The following is a 12,989-nucleotide window of genomic DNA, read 5'->3' as shown; positions in this document are numbered from 1 at the left end:
AGTCTCGGGGGCCACCTGCTGGAGGCCTCTCTGCCCACCCCAGTGGCTTCCAAGTTCCCATGGGGTGTGTGGCTGCTTCCACGCATTGCTCCCTCTGGGCAGTTGGAGAGTGGAATTCACCACTGGAAAACCAGCATCTTGCGGGCTCAGAGCTCTAACCTGGCTTCTCCTGGGGTGGGCATGGGGCCCCTTGGCTCCCCAACCCTCAGCACCCAGTGAGCTTCCCCCGGGCATTCTGGCTTGTGTGGGCCCCAGTGCCCGATCCACGCCGTGTGTGCACGCCGTGCCATCTGCTGGGTCCCATGGAGCTTGAGTCACTTGTAAGGACCTGAGGCTCGCCACCGCTGGCCACTGCAGCACCCTGCAGGAGGGACCCCCACAGAGCCAGGGGACCCTCAGCCACCACTCACACTCAAGGGGGTTCATTCAGCCTCCAGCTTCCCCCCGAGGGAGCTGAGTATGGTGTTTGTAATTATACACGCTTTCCGTGTGCCCAGCTCACCTGCTGCTCCCAGCATCTTGGGGCTCACACCTGCTGGCAGGGGCCACACAGGCTCTCCTTCCTGCCCTCTGCCTGTGCAGGGGTGCTGTCCTCGGTCCGTGTCCAGGCATTCATGGAGCGTTCTCTTTGCTCACCCTCCCTCCCTCCAGAAGCCTGTGGTCTCCCAAGGCCAGAGGCGGGTACTGCCAGGGCCTTGCGTTTGTGCCAGTCATGGCGGAGTTGGCAGAGTGTCACGGATACCCTGAGCAGACAGCTGTGAGAGGAAGAGGCAAGAGCCAGGCCCTGGGGAGTGAGAAGGGTGCCACAGGTAAGTCAGACGCAGTGGCAAGTGCCGGGAGGGTCAGCAGGCACCCCAGGAGACGCCCTGGGCGCTGCAGGAAAGCCCGGCTGGGGCCCAGGCAAGGGGGCGGAGCTCAGCTGTGGTGACAGAGGATCCAAGAGAACTTTCTGGAACTTTGTGGAATGACTGGCTTCTGGCTTGCGTGGCTTGTCTGTTAAACCTCACTGAATCGTCCCTTGAGATGTGGCCCTCTCCTGGCGGGTCAAAGGTGAGTGATGGAAGGCTGGGGAGGCTGGTGGCGCTGTTCTCAAAGTGATTGCTGCGAGAGAGACACCCCATCCACCTGCCGACTGCTCGGATGTCAGATTTTAAAATTGTTGGGCCTTTACATTTTCTAATCAAGAGAGAGGGGGCCCTCATCTGTTGGTTTGCTCCCTAGCTTCCCACACCCCCCAGGCCTCCATCCAGGCCTCCCGCGTGGGTGACAGGGAGCGTCCATCCTGCACACCCTTCGCACGGCAGGTGTTTAGTCATCAAAAGGCGCACAGCTGAGCAGCATTTGCAGAATGGCGCCACCAGCTGGCTTCCTAGAGGCTGTGGGGTCTGCACCAAGGGCACACACCTTCCTGTATGCTGGGTCCCCGTGGAGCTTGGGGTCGCCTGTGTCCCTTCAGGATCGCAACAGCTGACCACCCAGCACCTGCCACGTGGTGATCACCATGGACCTGCTAGGACAGGGCTGGGCTGGGCAAGGCGGGCGCCACGAGCTGTGTCCGGCTCTCCCATGGAGCTGCAGGGGCCCAAGCACCTGAGCCATCTCTCACTGCATCCCCGGGCGCGTTCGAAGGGAGCTGGATGGGAAGAGGAGCGGGGACATGAGGACCAGTGGGCCTGGGAGAGCGTTGTCGCGTGTGCTTCAAGAAGTGAAGCTGCCCGCAACGTCTCATGCCGGGTTCCTCTCACTTCCTTCCACACAGCCTGCCGGTGGCGATGCGGGCAATATTGTCAGCGTAGGTCACTTGAAAAAAGAGAAAAAAATGCATGCCATGAAAATGTTAGTGCAGGGCTGGTCCGGCTGCTTAAGCTGCCATGTGTCATCCTGTCCTGGAGCCCGGCTGCTCCACTTTGATCCAGCTCCCTGCTAAGGCACCTGGGAAGGCAGCAGGGGACGGCCCGAGTGCTGGGGCCGCACCCACAAGAGAGACCCAACAGAGCCCCAAGCTGCCAACCCTTTCCAGCAAGCTGGGGGCTGGGGCTCAGACCAGCCGTGCTTGAACGCCCTTCCCGACAGGGAGAGGAGCTGGTGCCCGCCCCCGCAGTCTTCCCACTCTGCGGCATTATGACGCAGTGCTGCCCCCCAAACCTCCCCATTGGCAGTGAGCCTGTAGGCTTACAGTCGTACCAGCCACCCCTATTCCCTCCACCCCCACCCCTGCACTGCCAGCGGCCCCTCCTCCAGCTCCACCCCGCGGGGACACAGCACGGCCTCTGCCGCCACCCCCCCGCCTCCTGTGTGGGTCTTCAAGTGATTAATTAATATCACATTCATCAGAGCTTAATTGGTGTTCTTGTAATAGACAAGGATTATTAAAAAAAAAAAAAACATGCCGAGAGGGCAGTGACGGGCTGGGCTAATGAGCTGCCCGGACGACCCGGTGTGCCAGGGCAGGGGCAGACTCCTCCCCTCCCACTTGGACCCCTGCTCACCCTGCTGAGTGGAGGTGGTGGGGGAGAGACAGGGCAGGTCCCCGGGGTCTACACAGAGTGAGCCCCCTCAGGACGCCCCCGCTCTGCTGCGCTCTGCTTGGAGCTGTGAGTCCCCGTGGAGAGGCGGGCCAGGGCTTCTTGCTCCGATCCTGGGTGTCTCTTGGCATCTTCTTTGCGGAGTTTCCTTGTCCTAGGCCCCCACCCCTGCTGAGACCGAAGCTGGGCTGACTTGGGTGTGGCACTGGGAGGACAGGAGCTGCACCCTGGGTGGGGGCCCGGTGGCGGGCACACTCAGGCCCCTCCTCCCTCTGCCCCAGGCCATGTCCCCAGGTCATGCCATGAACCAGGTGCCACCCTTCTCCCCTGCCCCCTTTCCCATCCCTGTCTTGGGTTCTAGGCCGGCCATACCCAAGGGTGACAGCCACACCAGGTTGCTGCAGGTGCAGCCCCCTCTGCTTGGCTCTGCTGGACAGTGGGCTGGACGGGAAGGCCAGGGCACCCACCCTTCCCTGGAGCAGCACATGACAGCGAGGCTGGCTGTCTCTGTCCAGCACGGAAGGGACAGAGGAAGGTGACCTCAGAGAGCTGGTGACTGACACATGCCAGGCTGGTCCCAGCCTGCTGCCTCCTGCTGGGCTGCTGAGGGCCAGGGCAGCCCCTGCTTGTCCACTCCATGGGCTCAGCCACACCTGGTGTCACTAACCTCAACCCTGACATTCTCTTTCAGCTGCAGCTTTCTGGAACATTCTCTCTGCCCTTGAGGCAAGTCTACCTGTGATTAAAAAAAAAAAAAAAAAGATTTATTTTTATTGGAAAATCAGATATACAAAGAGGAGGAAAGACAGAGAGGAAGATCTTCTGTCCATTGATTCACTCCCCAGGTGAGCGCAACGGCTGGAGTTCAGCTGATCCAAAGCCAGGAGCTTCTTCTGGGTCTCCCACGCAGGTGCAGGCTTTGGGCCGTCCTCGACTGCTTTCCCAGGCCACAAGCAGGGAGCTGGATGGGAAGTGGAGCTGCTGTGACATGAACTGGTTCCCATATGGGATCCCAGTTCATGGAAGGCAAGGACTTTAGGCACTAGGCTACTGCGCTGGGCCCTCAGAGTGGCACCTTCTCCCAAGGTATGTATGCTGGCGGAACGTGAGGCAGGCCAAGAGGGCAGAGCCAGGGGCTGATCCCCCCTGTGGAAGTCGCTGGGAGCTGGAGGAGGGGCAGACAGGCCAGGGGGCAGTGTAGGGCTTGCCTCTTGGGCTCGTCTTGGCAGGAAGTGGGGTGGTCGGGCCACGGGACCCCAGCTCTCCATCCTTCCCTCACCAGACCATGGCTGGGGTTTTGCCAATCATGAGCGGGCGACACTCTGTCGTCTGAGACTCGAGCTCTGTCCCGTGCTGAGAGGCGGCCACCCCCGGCCTCGGCCCTTGGCTCCCCGCACGGCCCAGGGGGCTGCGGTGTGGGTGTGGGCTCCACACGTCCCACGTCTTCACACGAACCACTTGAGGGGAACTTTTCCTCCGCCATAAATCTGTATTACGGTGACGTGCGAGCGTGCCAGTGGCCGTGAGAATTAATCCCCCATCCTAAACATTATTATGTGGCTTTTAAAACAAATTGACTCACGGTCGGATTTTCTGGTCACGGCCATGATTAGTAATTAGAGTCATCGCCTCGCACTGAGAGTGCGCTCTGCCGGCCGTCAGCAGCCCGCGCTGGCCTGGCCGTGGCTGGTGTGGAACTGCCAAAGGGCCGGGTGGCTGGGGCCGCTGCCCGCCTCCACGGCTGGGGCTCGTCTTGGTGCCCCTGGATGGCCAGTTTTCTCAGGCCTCCTTCTCTTTCCAAGTGCCCGGGACCCTGGCCGACATCAGGAGGGACACACCATGGCTGTGCTGCTTCTGGCCCCTGCGCCTGGTAGGAGGGCATCCTTGCCTTGGGAATTTAGCGGAAGAGGCTCAAGTGCTTGACCCCTGCAGCCACGCAGGAGGCCTGGCAGAAGCTCCTGGCTCCGGATCGGCTCAGCTCGGCCATTGTGGTCCCTTGGGGAGTGAACCAGCAGATGGAAGCTCTCTTTCCTTCTATCTGTAACTCTGACTTTCCAGTAAAAATAAATAAATCTAAGAAAATGAAAAGGTTTTAGCATCACTTCTTGGCCTTTTGGCTGAGCTCAGGTGTATTGAAGAAGTGCTACTCGGGTGTGGGCAGGAGGCCTGACGGCTCAGACACTACATCAGAAGCCCCGGTTCTGCACAGAGGACACGGGGCTGACGCCCTGGGAGATGGCCCCAGTGGCTCCAGGGCTGGGATCCCTGCCACTCAGGTGGGATTTCCTAGAGGCCAGTGGGCGGGGGCTCTGTCTGTCGCTAGGTGTCTTCCACGAAGTCATTCTGGAAGGGACTCACGTTGGCGTCAGGAGCTGCGGTGGAAGTCTGCACGGGTCGCCCGGGGCGAGGAGGGCGGGGACCCAGCTGGACGAGGGTGCGAGGCATGTCTGTGTGTGAGCCCCCCAGCGCCATGTCGCAGCCGATGCCTGACTTTGCGACAGGGTTCTGACTGTGACACAAGGAGCTGAGACCGTTTGGTGGGACGCATAGGGAGTGCCGGGTGCTCCTGCAGCTCAGGGAGTGGGTCCATGGCCCGCTAGCGTGAAAGAGGCGCATCTTTGGGGTGGGGCCTCCTAGTAGCAGGTGGGCTGCTCATGGGAACACCGCCCATCATGAGCACACACACACACACACATGCATGTGGTGTGGCAGAAATCTGCAGCTATAGGGCCAGCGCTGTGACACAGTGGTTTAAGCTGCAGCCTGGCAGAAGATGCCAGGACCTGTCCTAAGCAACCCCAAGAAAGTGGGGTAATTGCACTGAGCAGCCACAGGGTGGCAGTGTGGACTCTGTGTGCTGCTGGACTGTCCCCCAAGACACACACTGAGGTGCCCCTGGCAGCCCCCTGGAGCCCGGAGGTGGGGTGGAAGCCCAAAGGGGGCTTCCGTAATCCAATCACTCCGCCCTCAGAGCCAACTCTGTTCTCAGTGCTCTCAGCTTGGGCAGCTTCCATTGTGCAGGGGTGGGCTTTGGCGTGCTTATTGGCTGGGCTGGGAAGACGCTGATAAAAAGTTAATTTCTATTTGCCATTGCTCGGTAATTGGCTGAACATGAAAGCAATTAAATATTAAAACATACAAACAAATAACCAAGTCGCTGTAATTAGCCCGAGTTTGATCACTGTCGGCTTCACTTAGGAAGAGGTGAGGTGGCTCAGCAGGTGACATCTCAATACCCCAGGCTTCACTGCCGCCCTTGTCTTCCGAGGACACCAAATAATGTGCTGAGAATTTAATTAACGCCAGCCGTAAATCAGCAGTGGTGACAGGGAAGTGAAAGTCACAGGTTGCCACGAGCAGGGTCCACAGCGGCATGTTAATGAAGCCTTTGCCTGTGGATCGTGCTGGTTCCTGGGGGCTTCCCGGCGGCTGGCCTGGTGGGGAGGTCTCCCCCTTGCAGCCGGGGGATGCAGCTGGGACACGGCAGCAGGAGAGGGTGCCTGGCTTTCCACAGACACTCCCGGTAGCCTTGCCGGCGGCAGGAGTGGTGGGTGGGATGCCCTGGGCGCTCGGGGGCCCAGTGCAGACTGAAGCAGACAGCTCTGCACCCACGAGGCACCGCGAGCCCACCCTGGGTCCCACATTCACCTCCGACGAGCTCTTGACCCGCAGGGCCTGCCCCTCTCCTGCCCTCGCTGGGCCAGGGGACTCTGTCAGCCAGTGAACAGCTGGCAGCTGGGGGCAGGGAGAGCCGTCATGGTTTTGTGCCACTGCCTGTATTTTGGGTCCATGTGGCTCCCTCCTGCCCTGAGAGTGGGAAGGAGGCCAGGGAGCCAGTGCTTGGACCCCCGGGCCATGCTGTAATGTGTCCGGCCCGGGCACTTGCTCCTGAAGCCACAGGCCACCAACTGTCACTCCATTGGCTCCCTAGACTGATGGACAACTCTTCCAGACAAGAGCACCCAAGAACGGGATGTCAGTTGCAAGGATGTCTGTCTTCCAGAATATTCCGGAGTGCTCCCTCTCCTGTGCCTCAGGGAGGAGATCAGGTCTGCAAAGAGGTTGGGCAGGCTGTCTCAGCATACCGTGGTGACTTGGAGATGGCCACGCTGGGGACAGGAAGGGCAGAGCTTCCGTCCCATGTTCCAAGCCTGGATCCACAGGCCTTCCAGAGGGAGTGACCTGGGCTGCCTGCGTGCAGGATGCCCCACACGCTGAGCTGGCCCTGGTGGGCACCAGATGGGCCAAGCAGCCCTGAGGTGTCCTGCTCAGTGCCGGCTGCATCTCTGCCCATCCTAGGCCAGAGGCGGACTCACAGGCCCTGGCGACTGGGAGCTGACTGCTACGGCTCCTTGCATAGTCGGACGGCGGAGGAGGAGAGAGCTGGTGCCTTCAGCCGCCGTGCCGCTGGGTTCTGGGTGTGGGGCACTGGAGGCCATCAGGAGCAGATTGCCCCGCCCCCGGGCCGGAGTGTGGCCAGCCTGCTGTGACCCTAAGGCACAGGGACAGTGCCCGGTTCAGGCTGGCATGGCTGCTGTGGAGCCATTATGGTCCCAGCAGGACAGGGCCTTGCAGGTGCACCTGCTGATGGCCTAGCACCACTGGGAGACCCTCGCCGTGATCCCGACAGGTGACTCAGAGCAAGAGGCTGACAGCCTCCAATGGGCAGTCGGTGTGGGCCAACCCCAGCAGCCTGCCTGGAGGGTGTGCATGGAGGTGGACACAGGGGGACCTGGTGTGGCCGCGTGGGTAAAACCACTGCCGGTGATGCCAGCATCTCGTCTGACAGCCAGTTCAAATCCTGGCTGCTCCACTTCCCATCTGGCTCCCTGCTGAAGCAGGGACGTCCTGGCAGTTTGGCTGAGGCCACAGGCTGGGCTGGCAGGGTGGGTCCGCGTGTGGACTGGCCGGTGGAGCCTTCCTCCTAGCGGAAGGCCCTGAAGCTGTACTGCCCCTAGGAACAGTAACTCCAGGAAGCTGAGCCTTCTCGAAGTCTCTTCTTCCTCTTTCCTTGTCTTGAAGCTTCCTTTTGTGTAAGTTTTCAAGCATAATTTAGGAGTGTGGGGTGCACGTGCCCCCTGCAGGATGACCAGGCCCCCAGGGCTCGGCCAGGGCCCCGTCCCCCACCTGCCGGGATGTGCAGGGAGGACCTGCCCACAGGGAGCAGCCTCATTCTGACTGGCACAATTGTCTGCTTAAAGATTTATTTGAAAGGCAGAATTGCAGAGAGAGAGACAAAGAAAGATCTTTCTGCTGGTTCACTTCCCAAGCAGCCACAGCGGAGAGCTGGACCAAGCCAAATCCCAAAGCCAGGGGCTGGGAGCTTCTTCCAGGTCTCCAAGCACGTGGGCCACCCCCCCACCCCCCACCCCCCACCCTCCCACTCCCCCCCTCACCCCCACCCTCCCACCCCCCCCACCCCCCCCACTCACCCCCACCCCGCTCTCCCAGGCACATTAGCAGGGAGCTGGATGGAGAGTGAAACAGCATGGATGGAGAGTGAACCCATGTCCATATATAGGATGCTGGTGCTGCAGGCAGAGGCTTAACCCACATCCACAGCGCCAGTCCCTTCCCTGCCTTCCTGGCTCCTGCCTGCCTGAGCTCCACCCCTCCCCAGGTGGACAGCTGGAGGCCCTGCCCACCTGCCCATGTACTCACTGCGGGGTCTCTGAACCCCTCCCTTGGCCTGCTGACTGCCGCCCTGGGTCCAGCCCTGTTAGTTACAGTTCAAGTTCATACATTATTATGCACAGCTAATTCCCGCAGCCTGGTTCTTTACCGTGAGCCGAAAACACCAGACGCAACCAGGTATCTTAGGTTTATTCCAGCGGGGCAGGGACAGACAGGGTGGTGGGGAGGCAAGGAAGAAGGGGAGAAAGAGGTGGAGGGGGGAGCGGGAGGGAGGAGAGAGAGCCGCACCTGGGGGCTTTTTGTCACTCAGGTGAGCCTGCACGGTGTGGGGGCGGGGATCGGGAGGGATGGAGGGCAGGCCCCAGGGGACTGGCACCTGAGACTGTCACAGGTGATTGCCTAAGACTGATGGGTGAGTGGGTGGAGCTGGGGAGGGGCTGGGGGAATGGAGGTGGGGTTCTCAGGTGGAATGGCTGATTGGTGGCTGGCTAGACCGGCGCGAATTTCGCGAGCTGTGAGGAAGAGGAGATGGCGCCGGGTCCAGGCTGGGATACTTGAATAACTCCTTACAAGTCCCAGGCCTTCTGGATCGGCCAGAGGCTCAGCTCCGCCTCCCAGGGCCTCCTGTCCGTTTCTATCCACTTGGCCTAGCTCTGATGCACCTGAGGGGCTGGGGTTCAGCTGACCGCTTCCCAGGTGGAGGAGATGGGCCGAGCTGAGCAGGTGCACCCAGGGCAGACTGGGGCTCTCTCTGGGCTGAGAGGCAGGAGGCCACACAGTCCTACCCATGTTGGGCAGCTCTGTCGGGGTGGGGTGGGTTCTGACGGGCAGCCTGGCTGAGGACCCATGCAAGGCTTCTGGAGAGAGTTGGCCAGCTCATTAACCCAGAGAATTTTCTAGAAGTTGCTTGGTGCTCCCTGGCTACCACATGGCTTGGGACTTCAAGCGTATTCTCCTGAGTCTCAGAGACCTCGCTGGGATACCAGGGCAGTCACCTGCCTGGGATTCCAGGGGTACAAGTGGAGGGGTCCCGGAGTAGAGCAGGTACCAGGTTCCAGCCCCTTCTCACCACCCTGCGGTCTCCCTTTCCCTGGCTCATGGCCAGCGCAGGGCATCGCTGCCCCAGGAAACGTCTGGCTACGGCGTGAGTCAGTCCTTCACTTCTGGAGTAGGGCCGGGGCTGTGGGTCCTGGGTCTGTCGCCTGGGTCTGTTACCTGGGTCCTAGGGCCTGTGGGTCCTGGGTCTGTCGCCTGTCTGTTGCCTGGGTCTGTTACCTGGGTCCTGGGTCTGTTGCCTGGCTTGTGGGTCCTGAGTCTGTCGCCTGGCCTGTGGGTCCAGAGTCTGATTCCTGGGTCTTGGGGCCTGGCAGCCTTGCCTGGGCCTGGGCTTCCACACATGTATCTGCTCTGGGAGGCACGGGGACCCCACCCAGGATGTGGTGCTGCGGAGCTGGAGGTAGCAGGTTTATCGTTCTCAGGTGATGTGGAACCATCACCTGCCCAGTGCAAGATGCGGTGGGGGGGCGGGGCAGAGGGGACGCTGGGAGGAAGTGTGGACCCCGGGGCAGGGACGTGGGGGTCTAGGCTCTGAGCCCCGCTGCCTGACCCCTGGAGGACATGCTGGTCCAGCCCGGGGCAGGCGGGATGTCCGTTACTCTAAACTCGAAGCAGCCGCACCCTCTGCAAGGAGCAGGGCTCCGCAGGCCTGTCTTAAGCACACAGAAATTATTTGTCTTCAGTGACACAGAGGTCAAAGGGCTTGTGACCCCCGTTAGTCGGCTGTGAAGGGGTCACCCGCTTGTTTGCTCTGGAGCCCCAGATGGGCCCAGTGGGCCCGAAGCCTGGCTCGCCCGTCGTCAGATCTCAGAGCCTGGCCGCGTGTCCCTGTGACGTGAAAGGCCAGCCAGCACCCAGGGAGCTGTCGGGGGCATCCGCCGCTGCTGAAGTGGGCTCCCTGCTCCTCCAGCGAGGCCGCGAAGCTTTCTGCTCCCCCGGCTCCCTGCTTCTCTCTGCTCACCCCACATTTCTCCCTTGCACCTGTCCACCAGAGCTATCACTGCGAGATGACCCAGAAGGACACGAGCACGGGGGAGGCGCTCCTCAGGCAGGTGGGATCACCTTGGATGTGGCAGACATCGGGCAAGGACCCGGGGGCAGGCGGCAAGTGTGCAGGCCTCTGGCTCCTGTCACTTGTTAGGAAGGACCACGCAGGACCCTATGGGACCATGTGGGACCACGCAGGCCCAGACGCGACAGAGTGACCGGCCGTGAGGCCGACGACAGGACACAGGCTTTCCTGTTGGTGACAGGCGTGTTCTGCAACTGAGTCAGCTTGGGCTGCTTTAGTTATTTATCTGAAAGTTTTTTTATTTTTACTTGAAACAGATTTTACATGAGAGGAGAGAAAGCTCTTGCATCTGCTGATTCACTCCAAGAATTGCCACAACAGCCGGAGCTGAGCCGATCCGGAGCCAAGAGCCAGGAGCCTCTTCCGGGTCTCCATGCAGGTACAGGTCCCAAGGCTTTGGGCCGTCCTTGACTGCTTTCCCAGGCCACAGGCAGGGAGCTGGATGGGAAGTGGAACTGCCGGGATACAAACCAGCGCCCTTGTGGAATCCTGGTGCGTGCAAGGAAAGGGTTTAGCTACTAGGCTATCGCCCTGGAGCTCCCCCAGATTTCCCTTGGTTGCCTTCCCAGATGTGGTAGCAAAGAGCTGTCTGGGAAGTGGGGCGACCCCCCAGAGAGGATGCTGGCACCCCCTCTTCTACTTCTGTCCTGCAGCTCCAGTGCTGCCACCCATGGGTTGTGGGGACAGGACCCAGACCTGCCGGAGCCCTGGGCTAGGGGAGTGCGCAGCCCGCCTGCTCTGCTGACCCCCCAGAAGTGTCCATTAGCCCCCCCAAGGGGAGCCTCCACATTGATTCCGTCTTGAAAAACAGTGAGCGGTGGAGTGGGCCCGGGGCGGCCCGGGCATTGGCTGAGGAAGGGGACGCAGGACTGCAGACCGACCCTGGCCCTGTGCCATGCTTTCCGCCCCAGGCAGCGCCCTCGCGCGCCTCCTCCTCCTCGCGCGCCTCCTCCTCCACGCGCGCCTCCTCCTCCACGCGCGCCTCCTCCTCCTCGCGCGCCTCCTCCACGCGCGCTTCCTCCTCCACGCGCGCCTCCTCCTCCCCGCGCGCCTCCTCCTCCCCGCGCGCCTCCTCCACGCGCGCCTCCTCCACGCGCGCCTCCTCCTCGCGCGCCTCCCTCTCTCTCCTTGGCAATGGCCGGGCTCAGGCAGCCTCTGCTGGCGCGCGGACACCCTGAGGGGACCCGTCGCCCCTGCGACCGTACCCCCTTCACCCAAGGTGGTCCAAAACCCAGACAGAGACCAGAGCGTGGAGGTGGGAGGTAGGAAGGCCCGGCGCCCAGGAAGCTTCCACGCCAAGATGGCTTCGGAGGACAGGAGGGGACAGGCGCGCATGAAGTGGCGGCGCCTGGGTCGTGGTCCCGCGGGACGGGGACATGATCCCACGGAAGCTGCCCGCCTGCCCACACGGCAGCCTGAGGGTTCCACCCCTCCTGCCCTGGCTCAGGGAGAGGCCTCTGGTAGCTGAAAGGCCGCCAGGAACAGGCTGGCTCCACCTGGTGAAGGAGGTCCCTGGCTGCCTCCTCAGTCCTTTTCTGCATCCTTGGTCTGGCCCCCAGCCCCCTGGGGAGGACTGGGTTTTGGAGGCCGCAGACTCCCGTGTCCAGCCTGCACCCGGCAGTGAGCTGGGGGTTCTGACGGTGACCTCGTGGGGGGCTGTGGCCTGGGGGGGCAGCCTCTGGAGTCACACATGCCAGTGCCCAATGCCTTGCTTCCTGAGCGGCAGCGATGGCTTAAGCCCTGAACTCCTTACCTCCTGGGTGGTGCTCCTGGGACTGCAGGGGACTCCGGGGCTGGCTGCTTGGGGCATATGGGCAACCAACCCGCCAGTGGAAGACCTCTCGGAAGGCAAATGGCAAGAAACATCTGGAGCAGCCTGCCGAGGGTGACAGCAGGTGGCAGGTGGCAGGGCAGGGAGGAGAATGGAGCGCACAGGGCACTGTGGAGCTGGACAGAGGTGCTAGTGGCACCCGGCCCTTCCCCGTGTCACGGCTTCTTTGACGCTGGGTGAATGTTGTCCTGCTGTGCGCAGTGCCCGGATATGCAGGGGCTTGCTGCTTCGCCCGTCCCTCGGCCCCCGTGCCTCAGACATGACAGGGGAGGATTCCAGGTCAGTGGAACCTGCCCTGCTCTGCCCCCCAGCTGTGCCTATGGGGGTCAGACTGGACAGAGCCGCAGGCTCAGGGCGATGGGAGGTGATGCTAGCCGCATGCATCGCCTGCCCTGTCCCGTCCAGCGACTCAAGTGGCCAGGCGCCTGGCCAGCTGCGAGTGCCCCGTGGAGCTGTGTCTCCTCCACGGCCCCCAGAGACCCTGGAACTTTCTGGGCAGTGCTCAGCCCTGGCAGCCTCCAGGCCCTCCTAGCAGGAAGGTGGACAACTCCTGCGCAGCTCTGCCACGTGGTTCTCCCTTCAGCTCAGTGCCTGTGGGCCCCAGAGACCGATGTTGTGCGTAAATGGATGAAGTTTGCACTTGCAGCCTCAGAATCTCATGTGAGCGCTGGTTCAAGTCCTGGCTGCTCTGCCTCCAGTCCAGCTCCCTGCCTGGGAAAGCAGCGTAAGGTGGCCATAGTGCTTGGGCTGCTACACGCAGGTGGGAGACCTGGAAGAAGCTCCTGGCTCCTGGCTTCGGGCTGGTCATAGGTTGTTCACAGCCTTCTATACATGGACTGCTCAGGTCTGGGAGGTGACCCTTCTCATTCCT

This window comes from Ochotona curzoniae, unplaced genomic scaffold (genome assembly GCF_017591425.1).
Source record: "Ochotona curzoniae isolate NIBS_2020 unplaced genomic scaffold, NIBS_Ocur_1.0 contig_523, whole genome shotgun sequence".
Lineage (NCBI taxonomy): Eukaryota > Metazoa > Chordata > Mammalia > Lagomorpha > Ochotonidae > Ochotona > Ochotona curzoniae.
The sequence above is the reverse complement of the archived record's forward strand: the minus strand, read 5'-3'. Positions refer to the sequence as shown.